The sequence below is a fragment of the Mesitornis unicolor genome, unplaced genomic scaffold (assembly GCF_000695765.1).
Source record: "Mesitornis unicolor isolate BGI_N332 unplaced genomic scaffold, ASM69576v1 scaffold17226, whole genome shotgun sequence".
NCBI classification, from domain to species: domain Eukaryota; kingdom Metazoa; phylum Chordata; class Aves; order Mesitornithiformes; family Mesitornithidae; genus Mesitornis; species Mesitornis unicolor.
The window spans coordinates 16,691-22,468 of NW_010189060.1; positions in this window are offsets into that span (position 1 = coordinate 16,691).

The window sequence follows — 5,778 nt, forward strand, 5'->3', positions numbered from 1 at the left end:
GTAGCGATGAGGAGCGTGCGTACTTGTTTAAAATATTGCTGGGTTTTTTGTTGGTTTGCTGTCTCTTTTTACTTCTAGCGTGTGTTGCTTTCCGTTTACGCGCCGTTGAGGGAGTGAGCGCGTTTAAATGCATAAAGTACGAAAGGTACCTTTATTTAAACCTCCTCGAACGTGCGGAGTTAGGCGCTGCCTCGCCGTGGAGGGCAAGTGCGTGTTAGTGCCGGTGCTGAGTGTGCCTGTGGGCTCTCCCGGTGCAGCAGGTCGGCGAGACTTCAGGGTATAAAAGACTAAAATGAGGGGGTTTGTGTACCGCTGGGAATAGCGGGGAGAGTACCTGAGGGGAAAACTGGAGTCAGAGTTTTGTTTTTCTAATTAGGAGGTGTAGCTCTTTCTGCCTTTGTTTGTGAAGTTTGTTTTAGCAGTGTTTCTGGACTGAAATAAAATCCTGTTGGAGGCTTATGATTCTGCTGCTTGTTTCCACTGTGCTGGGGCTATATCTCTTGTGTGTAATATGCACCCACTTCATGGCCTATATGTGTATTTTAATTACTGATCCATTTCAGATAGATGCTTTAAGGGCACCTGTTACTGTTTTTTCATTCATAGATGGTTTGTTTTGTCCTGCAAAATATATGTATACTGTTTCATTTAAAATTCTGCTAGCCTTTTGAAGGTTGCTAACACAGGAATACTTAAAGAAACTTTACAAAACGTAACTGGGTTTTATCTTAGTTTGTTTTTCAACACTTCTTGCAATGTTTTCTACCAGCTGAGCTTATATTCGTCTCTCAGGAGTCATTCCTAGAAAGCAAGCAGAAACCATGTAGCTTCATATGTTTCATTAAGTAGACCTTTAATGGTCCAGGAAGACCAAGTGAGTCTGGGTTTTGTTACTGGTGTTATTTTGAACACAAAATCTTCTACATAAAGTCAATTTAAAATAATTATTTATTGTGAAAACAGCGCTCCGAGTGTAAACTTCCAAGTTCGAGACAACCATTACATTACAAAAGGTGTGAATTGCACCACTTGCTAATTTGATTTAGACTTAAAATTCCTGTGTCATCCCCGATAAACTTAAGAAAGAGAGCAAGATATGTGCTGGGATCTTAGAGTTTGAGCCAGCTATGTTGTGCTTTAGCTTTTAATCGTAACAAATAAGATGAAATTATTGAATCGTAGAGTGATTTGTTGTTGTTGTGTGCCCCACTTATGCTTTACCCACAAAATGGTTAATTAAAAAAAAAAAGTGCTTTTGCCTGAAAATCTTTTGGGTCAACAGTGAGATCACATTAATATATGTATTGTAGAAGTGCTTTCATCTGTCATAGGTGGAATGCTCTATAAATTTGTGGTGCAGTTTCTTTAAGCATTTACCAAGCGTGTAATTCAGGCTTTTTTCCTTTTTGTAGTAAGTACTTACAGCAGTTCACTAAAGAGAGATCTCCTGCTCTCCATCCTTCACTGGGAGTGAAGTTAGAGGGCTTTTTTTTCCTTCCTAGTTGCAAAGCCACATCTACTGCCTTCTGACCATATAATCAAGCTCTTCCTGCTCCTGTGGTTTCGTAAGACTGCCTATAATAACAAGTTTATTGTGCTGTGAGGATGCAGGAAGTCTTACAGATTCTCCCCATAAAAACATTTTTATAGGCACTCACAAAACCTAGTGCTTCCCAAACCCCCCAAAGAAACACCAACTGAAATGCCTGATTTTGTTCCTTGCTTTTCTTGAGCATACGATAAGCAGCTTGATAAACAAGGAAGAAACAAGGTGATTAATTAATTATCCCATTGTTTTATACTTTTATGTGTCTCGACCCTCAGGAGGAGGAGCAGGTGTGTTATCATCCAGCTGGAAAGAGCGACTAAAAAATAGCACGCCTTCAAGCCACTCCGTGTTTTCCCTTCCAATGCAGAATTCATATTGGTGAAATAAGTCTTAGGTGTGCAAAGCTTCCAGACACAGCTTGGGGAGGGGAGGGAAATCCATGCAGATAGGTAGAGCTAGCTATCAAATCCAGCATGTGTGTCAAAACCAAGATTTCTGTTGAAAATTTACATCCTCTTTTTTTTATCTCCCCCACCCTGATTTGGGCAATCCTCTCACTTTTTAGTTGTGTGATTCTTCCACACTCAGGCTTCTATCTTCTTTGGCTTTCATTGCTGCTTTACCTCCTGCCTCTGCAGGTCAATGTTAAGGTCAATTTTAAGACACTGGGTGACTTTGTCTTGGACCAGCAGGTCCCAGCACACAAGAGCATGTTACTTGTACTTTTATTCCCTCTGTTGTTTAATTCTGAGGTAGAATTACTGTTCTTCTTGGGACTTCTCCCCTCTGTGGATGTATGTGAGGAATTTCCCCGTGTGGTTAGCATGACTGCAGTTAAATCTCAGCTGTTGCTTGCAGGTAGACACACAGGTGCTCATAGTGAGACATTTAAATGCAAGTGTGTATTCTTGATGCCTTCACAAACTCTGAAATCTGAGCGTTTTACAGGCTGATACGGTGGTCAAAGGAAACGCAGCCAAGATGATGCATGGAGGTCCTCTGAACCTGTACTGAGTAGTTTAATGCAACACCAAGGTGTGCTTATGGTTTATAGTTTGCATGGCTACTGTGATGACACCCAACAGTCTGTATGATTACTTGAGGACTGATTTCCATATATAGTCATGAAAGTGGTTGTCAGAGTAGTGGCCTGACCTTTGAATGCGTTGCTTTGTTCCCATACACCATAAAAACATGTATTCCAGCATGCTCTGTTTTTATCCGTGCCTGTGCTGCTTAGTCAGCTTGGCTGGAGTGAAGGAGACACGGATTAAAATTGTATCTTGTCCTGAATATTAGTTTGATTTAAAACAAACAAACAAGCAACCCCCCAAAACCAAACAAACGAAAACCACAAAACAAAAAACCAAACAAAACCCACAAAACAAACAAGAAACAAACAAAAACCCTCAACCAAACAGAAAAAAAGCATTTAAACAGTAAATGGTGGTAAGAAACAGAGGAAAAGCAGCAACCTAAAAGCAGAATATGTACTACTAATCAAAAACGAACAGGTAAAAGAAGAAAAAAGTGAGGAAATAAAATACAAAACATTAAAATCTGCTTTTCTCATGTCTTTTATTTCTGTATGCAATCTAGACGGGTCCTACTCCTGCAAGCATTAACCCACAGTTTTTTATATTAATAAACCTGGTTACATACTCAAGACTACTGATGATGTAAGATTAAATGTTTGAGTAATTTGGAGAGTGAGCATGTTAGGTTATCCATTCTTTTGGAACCTGGTGTTATTATTTATGTAGCAGGAAAGACAATTTTTTGCTTATCTACAACTGCTACTATTAAAAATAGTTGCCTGTATGTATCTGTTTTGTTACTTGTTCCTGGCTTTCTAGTATTTCTAGAAAAGTATTGTTCTTGAGGCTAGCAGCCGTGGGAGAAACTTGCAGAAATATTTACTGTCAGCATCAATGTTATAACATCGAGATTTTTTTAAGCATCGCTGTTGCTACACCTTTAAAAAGGAACTGCAAAATGAAGCAGTAAGGCTGACTTCTCTATTCTCCAGTGTATTGTGTTTGTGAGAAAATTACTAATTACATGATTTTGGCTTTGATTCAGCTGGTCTCATACAGGAAATACTAAATGTCAGTTGTGACCTTTTTATATGCCTTATTGTTTGTTTTGGTACTTCTAAAATAAATTACTTGATTAATTTCTGTATTTTCTATGTGGGGATATGTGCTTAGTTACTACTACTACATACAGGTGTCCGAAGAGAATGGAGGTGGTACATCACAATAGCTCATCAGTGAGGCTGGTATTGCTAAGCTTCAGAAATAAATTATGGATAAAGCAGATTGTGTGCTTCCACATGCGTGCTTTTGGTGGGGAAAAAAGATTATCAACCCACTTTCAGGGCTCTCTTGCACGTGTTTCCTTTATAATAATAATAGTCACTAGCAGAAAGAATTAATGCTTGACACATTATTACTGGGTTTAATTCACTTAGTGTGTTCATCCTTTCATCTTGTTAATAATCGTTGGTAGAATGGGCTGATTAACAACACTGATATGTAGTAAAGCTGAAATGTTAGGCTGTACGTTATCAGCAAGATCATATTTCCTTGAATGCTTGTTTAAAGGATTTGTCTTGGTGTGAGCTTCAGGAGCTACCTGTTTGGTTTTGTTGGGTTTTTTTCAAACGAGATGTTCCCTCATTGATTTGTTTTACAAAATTTTTGTCGTTTGGAATGTTTGTCTTCCTGATTTATCAAGCTCCTCTTCTAGCTCCATGTCTCCCTTTCTCCTATTTAGGTTCCACATATCCTACCATTTCTCTGCACTGGTTATCCCCTTATGAAAAAAGGGGAAACTAGATTCCGTTATTTCATAGCCTAAAGGTATGCAAGTCTTCTTTTCCACTGAACTGAGTATTTTACTTCTCTATGTCTAGACCTTCCAAGCTCGATTTATAGAATATTAAATGGAAACTACTATAGATGTCATCTGTGATATAGCTGGCATCAGGACTTGACTCTTATTCCAAGTCTGGTTCTTTTCCCCTTAGGTAACATGTTGTATCAGTGAGAAAACACTTCATAACTGAGTATGAAGATATATTTTGCTTTACTTGTCATCTCCTATATCAGCCACTTAATTGTACGGGGCAAAATGTTCTTCACGTCCCAAATTAGCAAAATCTTATAGAACATAAATAGAATTAAATCTAATCAGTAGTTCCACTGATTTTAAAAGAGAGTTATCATGTGCTTAGAGTTGTATCTGCAGATGATTACTTCACTGATTTAAGGACTATTGGACAAATCCTTCTAGAAGTTGATACTTTGTTCATCTTAATCATCAGTATTTTTATCTCTTTGATCTTTCCAAAGGGATTTCATTATTATGCTGATTGTTTGTTTGGTTTGTTTTAATAAAATTAAACATCGTAAAACTGCAGATGCCTCTTCCAGTTTAGTAATGCTATGTGTGTCAGGCTGATTGAGCTTTTGCATAAAGATGGTATTAAAATAGAATGCAATCTTTTTTCTTTTTTAAAATAGAGTTTTAGAAAAATAGTTAAAACCAATGTGTACACCTCCTAAAGTTTCCAAAATCGCTGAGACCATCCATTCTGCCTGAAACTCAAACCTCCTGGTTGGCTGCTTCACCATGGGCAAGGTGGTTTGTTCATGTCCTGCCAAAGCTGCTCCCAGGAGAGGCTTGGCAGCGACACAGGAGGACTTTGTCATGCTAGAGCAAATCCCTACTTCTGGCACTGTGAGCTATGTTTGTTTTCATAAGGTGGCTTGTACCCTAAAATGGCAGCATTCCTGGTGAAAGACAGCTACTGCGTCAGCTGTGCTTTTTAATGAAGTTGTGTCTGATAGACTGACTGCCTTGAGGAAAGTAGAAATTAGGAAAATATTTATGGTAGTAGATGCACGTGTTTCTGCTGCGTTCCGAAACTTATGCATGCTTTCCCTTCCGAAATATTTTTGTGGTGGTTAATCTAAGGAACAAACTCTTCTGCTATGTAGTTTATTCTTTAAGCTACCAGTCTGCTTTTTACTAAGTGAATTAAGAGCAAAGCATTTGTACTCAATAGGATTAATCCATATGAGTCCTTCTCCACCCCATAGGCATATGCTAGATGAGTAATTGGTGCTGCTGTAGTCTCTGTGCTGCCTGAGCAGTGCTTCATTCAGCTGTCACTTCGGAGTTGTACTGCTTCAGCTGGACGCCTCCGTCAGACAGAGAGAGCC